The sequence below is a fragment of the Mus musculus genome, chromosome 4 (genome assembly GCF_000001635.26).
Source record: "Mus musculus strain C57BL/6J chromosome 4, GRCm38.p6 C57BL/6J".
NCBI lineage: Eukaryota > Metazoa > Chordata > Mammalia > Rodentia > Muridae > Mus > Mus musculus.
This window is the reverse complement of record NC_000070.6, coordinates 108,729,025-108,741,099: the sequence shown is the minus strand read 5'-3', so window position 1 is coordinate 108,741,099 and position 12,075 is coordinate 108,729,025. Positions and strand designations below refer to the sequence as shown.

At 38.2% G+C, this 12,075-nt stretch overlaps 1 protein-coding gene and 1 pseudogene across 7 annotated transcripts in view; one reads left to right on the top strand and one right to left on the bottom strand.

The window, feature by feature from the left end:
• The window catches only part of Zfyve9 (zinc finger, FYVE domain containing 9), a 143,804-nt gene that overhangs the window by 40,170 nt on the left and 91,559 nt on the right, over positions 1-12,075 (top strand). The window lies entirely within an intron of this gene.
• Positions 8,703-9,385, bottom strand: Gm12741 (predicted gene 12741; annotated as a pseudogene).

Here is a 12,075-nt window from a genome sequence, read left to right as displayed (position 1 = left end):
AGGTATGTGCCACCACCACCCAGCCATAAATAACTTTTTGTTTTTCGAGACAGGGTTTCTCTGTGTAGCCCTGGCTGTCCTGGAACTCACTCTGTAGACCAGGCTGGCTTCGTACTCAGAAATCCACCTGCCTCTGCCTCCCGAGTGCTGGGATTAAAGGCATGCACCACCACGCCCGGCTCATAAATAACTTTTAAATGATTATTTTTTTAACATGCATTGGTATTTTCCTTGCATGTATGTCTTTGTGAGGGTATTAGATCTCCTGCAGCTGGAGTTACAAATGTGCGCCACCATTTGAAAACTTTTTGTAGATTTTGTTTTATGTGTATGAATCTTTTGCATATATGTGTGTGTGTATATATGTGTGTGTGTGTGTGTGTGTGTGTATGTACACCAGGTACATGCCTGGTACCTATGGAGGACAGAAGAAGGTATTGAACTCCCTAACTGGAGTTAAGATGCCTGTGAACCACCCTGTGGGTGTTGGGAACCGAATCCATGTCCTCTGCAGGAGTAGCAAGTGCTCTTAACTACTGAGCTCTCTAGTCCCAAAATTTATTCTTTGACCTTTTGGTTATTTGTATGTTTAATTTCTATATGTTAGACTGGGGATTTTAGTTTAGTTTATGCACAAAGTCCAGGGTTTGATCCACAGCACCACATAAGTCAGCCAGAGTGGTCCTCCCTTATAATCTCATACTCAGGATGTGAAATGGGGGCAAGTTTAAGGTCATCCTCAGTTACATAGTAAATTTGAAGCCAGTCTGGGACACATAGAACTTTATTTCTCAAAAACAACAAAAAAAATCCACATGCTGTGAATTTCTCAGACCTTTTTTGATTTACAATTTGATTTCAAATTGTATTCTGCTGTGATTAAAAAACATGTATTTTATATGATTTTTAAATCTTTAAAGTATTCGTAGCTTATTTTATGGCCTAACATGATCTTATGGGATTCATGTAGTCCTTTCAAACTGGTGACTTATTGAAAATAAAGATGATAGTTCTTTGTCCCTGAAAGAATCTGAATCAGTACCCATTGGTTTTTAGCTATTAGTTATTTTTTTTCAGTTTATAAATAGAGTTAGGGGAAGGAAGCAAGGAGAGAAGTATTCATTCTATCGTATTCTACGGGTATCGTTCTCTTAGTCTCCACAGCAATCTTTTTGAAGTGGGTAGTAGTTTATACCCTTTACAAAGAAGGAAATTGAAATGTAGATGTTTCTGTATTTGGGTAAGGTCAATATTGACTGTTCTTTTCATTTTCTATCATTCTTTTTAGTTTTCATTCAACAAATATTCCAGGCTTTGGGAGCTGGAGAGATACTTCAGTGTTGAAGAGCACTGGCTGCACTTCCAGAGGACCCAGGTTCAATTCCTAGTACCTACATAGCAGCTCACAACTATTTGTAACTCTAATTCCAGGGAATACAACACTCTCTCTGGTCTGTTTGGGCACCAGGCATACATGTGGCACATTGACATAAATTCAGAAAGAACACCTAAACATAAAAATTAAAAGAGAAGAGAAAAGAAAAGAAAGAATGTGCCAGGCTGTGGAGAAGTAACCATGATCCTGTCAGATATTCTAAATGTTCTTGTCATCATGAAGTGAACTGTCCTTTAATTTATACTGTCTTTGAGCCATATTTCATATGGTAGTGGTTAATGTTTGTAGACCATTTTATAAAATATTTCTGCATTATCATCTATCTTAGTCAGGGTTTCTATTCCTGCACAAACATCATGACCAAGAAGCAGTTGGGGAGGAAAGGGTTTATTCAGCTTACATTTCCACATTGCTGTTCATCACTGAAAGAAGTCAGGACTGGAACTCAAGCAGGTCAGGAAGCAGGAGCTGATGCAGAGGCCATGGAGGGATGTTTACTGGCTTGCTTCCCCTGGCTTACTCAGCCTGCTCTCTTATAGAACCCAAGACTACCAGCCCAGAGATGGTCCCACCCACAAGGGGCCCTTCCCCCTTGATCGCTAATTGAGAAAATGCCTTACAGTTGGATCTCATGGAGGCATTTCCCCAACTGAAGCTCCTTTCTCTGTGATAACTCCAGCTGTGTCAAGTTGACACAAAACTAGCCAGTACATCATCTAATTTTATAATAGTATTGCAGTATTATGACCCAGTGGGTTAGATATTATTGATATTATCCTCATTTGAAAAAAAAGAAAAAGAAAGAAACTGAGATTTTGGAAATGTACAGTCATATAGTTAGCTGATGGCTGAGCCAGTGCACAAACTCAGGCCACCAGGCTCTAGGGATCCTGCACTGTTTCCCTTTCACCCATTGTATCATTGTTTCACATGAGACGGCAAGCCGAGATCCTGAGAAGATAGCCTGGGAAGTAAACAGTCTAAAGCACTTAGCAGGCAGGCATGGAAAAGGAGACCCAAAAGCCGTGTCTAGTGTGCTGAAGTGAACGCATTCTTAAATAATGTAGTGAGAGAGACCAGAGAATGAAACATGAGTAGCTCTAATGGATACAGCCTCAGAAGCACCCCATGGGCTAAGGACCCTGTAATTGTTCAGGGCAGGTTTCATTTGGTTGGTTAGTTTGGCTTTTGTTCCAACACCCATTTCTGAAACAAAGACTTGAAAGGGGCAGCAAATTTATGTTTATTGGGACCTAAACACCACCAGACTCTGCAGAACTACCTTGAGCTGCAAATCAGAGTGCAGTCTTTTTATGTGGAAGGGTTTGCATATTTTACACCAATTACTTTAGCTCCTTTCATGAGTATTCACAGATGGAAACTGAGTCAGTAAAACCACTTGAGAGCTTCTTCTGTATAATAGCATTGTGAATCCTTGCAGAAGTGATACCATGTATAGATCGCACTGTCATTCCTATAAGGAGTCTGTGGCCTAGCAAGAGAGTTCTGTATTTGTTCCAACATAGCTATTCATCCAGAGTATAGTATGCTGGACCCTCCACCAGTTACTGAAAGGGAAAGAATTTGTAAATTTAAAATTGCTTTTAAGCTCTTTGACTCACTTTCCATTGGGAAGCAGAGATAGAAGGATCTTTGGAGCTCGCTGGCCAATTAATCTTTAAAAAAATTTTTTTACAGGTATTTATTTGTGTATGTATGTGTCTGTGTGCATGCCACAGTGCACAGGTGGAAGCCAGAGGATAATTTGCAGGACTCAGTTCTCTCCTTTCAATAGTTGGATCCCAGGGGATGCTAGGCTTGGTAGCATGTGCCTATTACTATCTGAACCATCTCTCCAGCTTGAAACTCTACCTCTCTGTTCACCACTGAGTATGCCAAGGTAGCTGGCCTGGGAGCATCAGCAGACACTCCTGTTTCTACCTTTCTTCTTGCTATAGGAACACTTGGATTACATATTCACATCATTGCTTCATCTGATTATGCATGATTTCTGGGAGTACAGACTTTGGTTTTCAAGCTTGTAGAACAAATGCTTCATCTATTAAGGATGCTTTCAATTAATTCCTTATCAATACTTTATATTTGGAGCTTTTCTAGGTATTTATAAATGTATTAGGTCTATCGTGGTCTATGGAACTCAATAGAGTTTATTATTCCTTCTATCTGTACTTTGCTTGAATATACATTTTCTGACCATACCCCCACTACCACCACTGCTCTAGCTAGTCCTTCCCAGGGAAAATGATTCTTTTTGAGAGTCTCACTTTTTTATCCAGGGTGAACCTAAAATTCCTGGCTCAAGTGAGCTCCTTTCAGTCTCCCATGTAGCTTAGGAACCAACTAAGAAAATTTTAGTTTTAATGAAGTCCAGATTATCAGTTCTTTCTTAGTTACAATTTTGATGTCCTATTTGTCATTGACAAATCTAAAGTTGTCTCAGTTTTTCACCTGCATTATGTTCTAATAGTTTAAGTTTCAAAATATGTATTAAATTGATAGATTATGTTGTGAAGAACTGTTACCTGACAATACCGAGTCTTTCTGTCCATGTACATGAAATATCTCTCTCTATTTATTTAATTCTTTTTGTTTCTTAGAGTTCTGTAGTTTTCTTAAAATTTTAAAGCTTTTGTAAATGATACTGTTTTGAATTTAAATTCTACTGTTTCTTATTAGTATATAGGAAACAATGTACTTTTATGTGATTACCTTGTAACTTATATAACCTTACTATAATTACTTAGTTCCTAGAATATTTTTGATCCTTTTGGGCTCTGTACCTAGGTCATGATGTATGTGAGCAAAGACAGTATTCCTTCTCTTTAATCTTTATACCTTTTTTTTTCTTCTCCTCTTATATTACATTAGCTAGAACTTTCAGTATGAGGAAAGATTACTATCTTGTTCTGATGTTAGTAATAAAGCTTTGAATTTCCATAATTAGTTAAATGTGTTGTTAATTTTTATTTTTGTAAATATTGTTTATCAAATTGATGACAAACCCTTTCTTCTATTCTTAGTTTTCTGAATTTATATCATGAATGGCTGTTGGATTTTAGAAGTAGATTTTCCTGAATCCATTGATATGACTGTGCCATTTTTCTTCTTTAGACAGCTGGTATGATGTTTATGTGGATCAAATTTTAAATTTATTGAGCTATTTATACATAGTAGTGATAAATTTCTCCTGGTCATTGTGTATAATTACTATACTATGTTGTGTTGGACTTGGTTTTGCCCAGCATTTTTTCAGTTATGTTGATGAGAGACACTGAACTTTTTGTGTGTGTGTGTTTGTGTCTTTGGTTTGGGGATTAGGATATTATTAGCTGACCTCATAGAATGAATTAGAAAATATTATTGTTGCACTTACTTTTTGGAAAAACACTGGAGAAAGTCAGTATAGTTTCATTCCCACACGTTTAGTAGAATTTGCCAGTGAATCTGGTATTTTCTGTTTTGGAAGACTAACTATTGATATAAGTTCTTTGTTAGATAAACGTCTATTCAGTTTTTTCTTGTGTTTAGCAGACTCTGTCTTTCAAAGAATTGACCTATTATATTTTGGAACTTAAATTTTCCTTAAAAGTTAATGTGTTGGAAATGTGATTTTAGTGGACTAGAGCTAATGGGAAGTGGTAGAAACGTGAAGAGCTGGAGCCTAATAAAAGGAATTTAGGTCACTGAGGGTATGTATGCCTTGGAGGGTATATTGGTGCCCTTTCCCGTTCTCTGTTTTTGCTTTTTGGCCTAGAAATGAGCAGCTTTTTTTTCACCAACTTGGCCCTGCTGTGGTAATCTATGTCACCACAGTGCTAAAGTGACAGGACCAAGCAACTGTTGGCAGAAATATTTCAGTGAATCTTTCTGCATTATAAATTGATTATCACAGATATTTTGCTAGTGACATAATGCCAACCTGTGGCCCTTTTCATTTAGGTTATCAAGTTTATGGACTTAGGATTGTTAGTAATACTCATTTCTATGCTTTTAATTTCTATAGGATCTGTAATGGTGTCCCTTTTTTCATTTTTGGTGTTAGACATTTGCATCTTTTTTCCTTCTTAATTATTCTGGCTGGAGGCCTTCTAAAAGTGTAGTTGTGTGTTTATATACAAGTGTGTGTGCATGCCATGGCACATATGTGGAGGTCAAAGGACAGCTCTCAGGATTCAGTTCTCTCATGGACCCGGGAGGTTGAATTCAGAGTGTCAGATCTATGTGCAAGTGTGTCTGGCCACTGAGCCAATTTACTGATTTTTGATTGGTGCTTTTATAAAACCAAATTTGATAGTTAATGTTGTTTTAATCACTTATAGTGGATAAACTTGTAGGGTATAGATTTCTATGTTGGTTGGGTTCTACAACCAGCACTTTAAATAGTCCATCTCTCTTTCTCATTTCCAGGATTTTTCAGGAAAAGTTGGATATAATTCTTTTTTTTTCTTTTCATTTTTAAGTGCTTTTTATTTTATTTTTTTATTAGATATTTTCTTTATTTACATTTCAAATGTTATCCCCTTTCCTGGTTTTCCCTCCGAAAACCCCCTATCCCATTCTCCCTCCCCCTGCTCACCAACCCACCCACTCCCGCTCCCCTGTCCTGGCATTCCCCTAAACTGGGGCATCAAGCCTTATCAGGACTAAGGGCCTCTTCTCTCATTGATGTCCAACAAGGCCATCCTCTGCTACATATGCAGCAGTTGGAGTTTAGTCCCTGGGAGCTCTGGGCGTACTGGTTGGTTCATATTGTTGTTCCTCCTATGGGGCTGCAAGCTCCTTCAGCTTCTTTGGTCCTTTCTCTAGCTCCTCCACTGGGGACCTTGTGCTCAGACCAGTGGTTGGCTGAGAGCATCCACCTCTGTATTTGTCAGGCACTGGCAGAGCTTCTCAGGAGACAGCTATATCAGGCCCTATCAGCAAGCATTTATTGGCATCTACAATAGTGTCTGGGTTTGGTGGTTGTTTATGGGATGGATTCCCAGGTGGGGCAGTCTCTGGAAGGTCTTTCCTTCAGTCTCTGCTCCATACTTTGTCCCTCTATCTCTTCCCATGGGTATTTTGTTCTCCCTTCTAAGAAGGACCAATGTATCCATACTTTGGTCTTCCTTCTTCTTGAGCTTAGATTTGGTCTGTGAATTGTATCTTGGGTATTAAGAGCTTCTGGGCTTCTGGACTAATATCCACTTATCAGTGAGTGCATATCATGTGTGTTCTTTTGTGATTGGGTTACCTCACTCAGGATGATATTTTCTAATTCCATCAATTTGCCTAAGAATTTCATGAATTCATTGTTTTTAATAGCTGAGTAGTATTCTATTGTATAAATGTACCACATTTTCTGTATCCATTCTTCTGTTGAGGGACATCTAGGTTCTTTCCAGCTTCTGGCTATTATAAATAAGGCTGATATGAACATAGTGGAGCATGTGTCCTTATTACCAGTTGGAACATCTTCTGGGTATCCTCTCTAACAGAGTGTCTTAGTTAGGGGTTTTACTGTTGTGAACAGACACTGTGACCAAAACAACTCTTAATACAGGACATTTAATTGGGGCAGGTTTATAGGTTCAGAGGTTCAGTCCATTATCATCAAGGTGGGAGCATGGCAGCGTCCAGGTAGACTTGGGGCTAGAGGAGCTGAGAGTTCTACATCTGCATCCAAAGGCAGATTGGAGAAGACTTGCTTCCAGGCAGCTAGGAAGAGGGTCTCAAAACCCACCCTCACAGTGACACACTTCCTCCAACAAAGCTAACGTCTCCTAATAGTGCTACTCCCTGGGCCAAGCATATTCAAATCACCACACAGAGTCTTTAGGTATAGCAGCTTTGGGTAGCCTAGACTTTGCTGTGTAAACCAGGCTGTTTTGGAACTTGCTGCAGCTCTTTCTTGCTTGTCTCCTGAGTACAGAATTACAGTTGTGTGCAACCATGTCAGGCCATTCTCCGTGTACATGATTTATAGATTATAAATCTGTCACTCTGTCATGTAGAATGTTCCCAAGTGTAAGATACTTCTATTCCGGGCTGGTGAGATGGCTCAGTGGGTAAGAGCACCCGACTGCTCTTCCGAAGGTCCGGAGTTCAAATCCCAGCAACCACATGGTGGCTCACAACCATCCGTAACGAGATCTGACTCCCTCTTCTGGAGTGTCTGAAGACAGCTACAGTGTACTTACATATAACCAATAAATAAATCTTTTTTTAAAAAAAGATACTTCTATTCCTAGTGAGTCTCTCAGTCACTAACTTCTTTTGGTCACAGAATGTCAGAGTCAGTGACTAATCTTATATTTTTAAGTGTGCTGTTAAAATTGAAACTATGGCTTTTGATGTTCCATTTTTATTATGCTATTAAAATATATTTGTTAAGAATTTTTAGAATTTAAGACAACCCATTGGAACCAATAGGAAAGGGGGGGGGACTTTTTATAAGGATTCTGCTATCTCATAGATTTCAGAGGTTTAAATTTTATCTTTATCTTCCAGGTTAGGGTACAGAGTGAACACCGTCTCTTTAGTTAATGCATGTTAGATCAGGAGCTCACACTGTGCTAATAGGTTACATGGATAGACTTTACTTGAATATGGCATTTATCTTAGAATAAAAAGGTATAGACTGAAGTAGTTACCTAGCATGTACAAGACTCGGTGTGTGATCTCCTGGGTGGGAGGTAGGAGTGGGAAGGGAGGGGAAGGGTGGAGAGACTGTATATATGGGATAGCAATAGGCAATTTAGATAGGATGCTTTCTAAAAATTCAAGGTATAGAATTGGGTTAATGTGCTCATAATTATGGTTTAGTCATGAACAGTTGGTTTATGTATGGCTTTGTGTTAGGATTCTCTGGTAAACAGACCCAATAAAGAGGATAAAAAGAAACATAACCAGTCATCAGTTTGTGGACATATAACTTCATAATGCATGAGCCAAGGGCTTACAAAAATCTCATGATGTATATGTATGTATATATATTGTGGGAAGGACAGTGTTGTTTAATCAAACCAATGGAATTGCTAGTTTTTTAAAAGCACTTTCATAGACATAGCAAGACACAATCTTTAATCAGATGCCTAGGCATCCATTGGCTCAAATTGCTATGTAAAATTAACCATCCCAAGGATGTTATATCTCAGTGACTTCTGACTCAGTGTTATATATATGCAAATTTACTTAAATGGTCTAGGGTTGTAGTACTCCAGACACGAGAATTAAACATGTTTTCTTTTAATACTGATCTCAAATCAGTGGCTGTACTGCAGACTTTGTGTTTTGTTTTGTTTTGTTTTTTCAATATATGTATTTTATTGTCCCCAAAGAGCCCAAATTGTACTGGTAATCAGGATCTTGTTTCTGGAGCTGGGAAACTGATGCCTCACTCCACTCGTCAACCTGCTGCACGGTTCCCTTCTAAGACACATAGATGCTGCCCAAAACTTCCTGACATCCTTGTTTTTAACTTGCTGAATCAGAGCGGCTGAATTTGAAACAAGTTCAACATCATTTCCTTCAAGGATTAACTCATCCTTCTGGGCTTGAGAGACAGCACAAGCAGCACCTGTCCTTATCTGAACCCTGTGGATGTATTTTCCACCCAAGAAATTTCAGATTTCAGCTAAAGACCCATTTGCCTGAATAACGATGTTGATAGGAAAGTGAGCACACACAGACCTCATCTTAACAGAAGCCCAGTGTAACACCCTTGATCTTGTTCTGAACGTAACTGCAGATGGTTCTGACAGTGGCCAGTTCCTTTCTGTTACCCCACCATTTGTCAACCCAGAGCCTCTCTTTCTTCCCAAGAAGACTCAGCTCTACATTGATGTGATTGAAGTCCCTCTGCAGAGTCCCCCTGGGGCCCTTCACAATGACTGTGTAACCTTTCTGATTGATTTTGGCATTTCTGGAATGTCAACAGTCTGATTGTTGAGAATGGTCTTTGTTCTCACAGTAGATGGGGCGAGGGGACTTTGTTGTCTGTATATATTTCATACACCTGTTATAAACTACGTTTTCCAATATTCATTAGGCTGTTCTGTCTTTTGCTTGTTGTGTTCTAGTTGAAAGCAGTTATAGCTCTTGACTAAGAATCTGATGGTTGTGAATGGTGCCAGACTGATAGCCTGGAAACTGAAGCCCTGTGAGACCGTGGAACAGCAACAATGTCAGTTTCCCAGATCCTGCTTCCTTAATGTATTTTGATCTTGAGCTACAAGAATAAAGCTCTTCTCAGAGATTATCTCATTTTTCCTGGGGTGCTGTGATTGAGAGTTTGGATATCTAAAAATGTGTCATTTTAGGATCAAGTTTAGCCTTTTCTGAAAGTTGAACAATAAGGTTACCTTTTTGTTTTTTGTGTGTTTCATTGTCCTGACTTCAATTTAAGACTAAGGATCCTAATGGATTAGTTGTATAAATAACCAATCCATTGGTTGGTTTCATGGTTCAGATTACACTCTGTCTTTCTGTTTTAAATATTTCACATAAGTTACTTTTATTAAATAATAAGTTGCTAAAAGCTACCATCTATTAAGCATTATGTATAAAGTCTCCGCAAGGCACTTCATGTAAAGTTCCTTTTACCAAGTAAAACTCTTCATTGTTAAAAATATACTATTATGTAGCTGGGTGTTGGTGGTGTGTGCATTTAACTTCAGTGCTCTGCAGGTGGATCTCTGAGTTCAAGGCCAGCCTGGTCTACAGAGTGAGTTCCAGGACAGCCAGGGCTACACAGAGAAACCTTGTCTCAAAAAAAAAATGTGTGTACTCATGTATTACATAATATATATGTATATGTGTGTATATATTACAAACTTTAGTTTCCATATATATATATATATATATCATATACTATAAAGAAACAGAAGCTCAAAGAAGTTCAGTGACTTGGTGAAAGTAACACCAACTGTTAAATACTAGAACACGAGTTAAAGCTTGAATTGGCTAAATTGTTATAGCAGGAACCTTTGCACCACTGACTGATCATTAAAGTGTTCACAAGGCTTAGGCATACAACTTGTATATGATATGTTTATGATGGTTGGTTAAAAATTCCAGGCCTGCTCCTACCAGATATGTATTGCTATAGTCTTGAATCATACTATTTTTTCAAAGCACAATATCTGATTAAATATAATTTAAGCTTCAATATGCAAACCATTACTTTATGCTGGCATTCATAAGTTTTAGAGTTCTAAATGCATTAAAATTTTAGCAATTATTGCACAACTCTTGAGATCCTTATGTTAGAAATTTCTTAGATGAAAATGCTTTGAAATTTTTCAGTTTGTTTCACAAATAGATAGTGATATGTATTCTATGCCATAAATGGTGTTATCTGCCATAATCAAAATAATAAGAGCAATTCCTATCCTGAAAAACCTTAGGAGTCTGGAAGGGAAGATAATCAATTAAGTAGAAATCATGACCAGGCTGATAAATGTTATAATTATTGTAAAATCACAGGAGAAAAGATAGGCCCCTATTCCAGACTTAGGCCTAAAAGGTAACATGTGAAGGCATTCATTCATTCATTCATTCATTCATTCATTTATATAGTACAGGGATTTAATTCAAGTACTGTTATTAAAAATATTTGATTGTTATTTAGATATAATTTATATAACATAAAAGTAACTCCTTTAAAGTATACATTCTGTGTATACTTTATATTTTCAATAAATTCAGTGTTGTACAACCATCAGTATTGTCTGATCCGAGAACATTTTCATCATCACATCACCATCAGTACCTATTAATTATCACCTCCTGGGCTGAGTGTTGGTGATACAAGCCTTTAGTTCCAGTGCTCAGAAGGCAGAGGCCGGCAGGTCTCTGGGTTTGAGGCACCTGGTCTATAGACTGAGTTCCAGGACAGCCAGGGCTTCACAGAGAAATCCTGTCTCAGAGCAAACAAACAAACAAACAAACAAAACTCCCCAAAACAAATCACTTCCAAGGCTAGAGAGATGGTTCAAGGGTTAAAGGCTCTTGCAGAGGACCAAGGTTCAGTTCCCAGCACCCATGTGGTGCTTCATAAACATCTGTAATTCCGGTTGTAGGAGATTAATACCTTCTATTGACCTTCAGAGGCACTAGGCATTTATGTAGTGCCTATATATATACTCAGGCAACACACTCATATGCATGAAATTACATCTAAAAAAGTTTAACTAGGGGCTGGTGAGGTGGCTCAGTGGGTTAGAGCACCCGACTGCTCTTCCGAAGGTCCAGAGTTCAAATCCCAGCAACCACATGGTGGCTCACAACCATCCGTAACGAGATCTGACTCCCTCTTCTGGAGTGTCTGAAGACAGCTACAATGTACTTACATATAATAAATAAATAAATAAATCTTTTAAAAAAAAAGTTTAACTAGTAATAATAGTCACTTCCCATTTCCTCCTCTCATCAGTACCTGGCAATCTTGTCCTACTTTTTGTCTTTATGCGTTTGCCATGATGATCCTTTCATACTGATACAATCAAACGCTTGTAGCTGGACTTTCACACTCATAATGTTACCTTTTGTTATTATAATTTTTGAGGTAGTGTCTTGTTCTCTGGCCTGTAGTAGACTCAAACTCATGATTTTTTTTTTTTTTTTTTTTTTTTTTTTGTCTCAACTCTCCAGTTTCTGGGATTATAGGCATGCGCCAA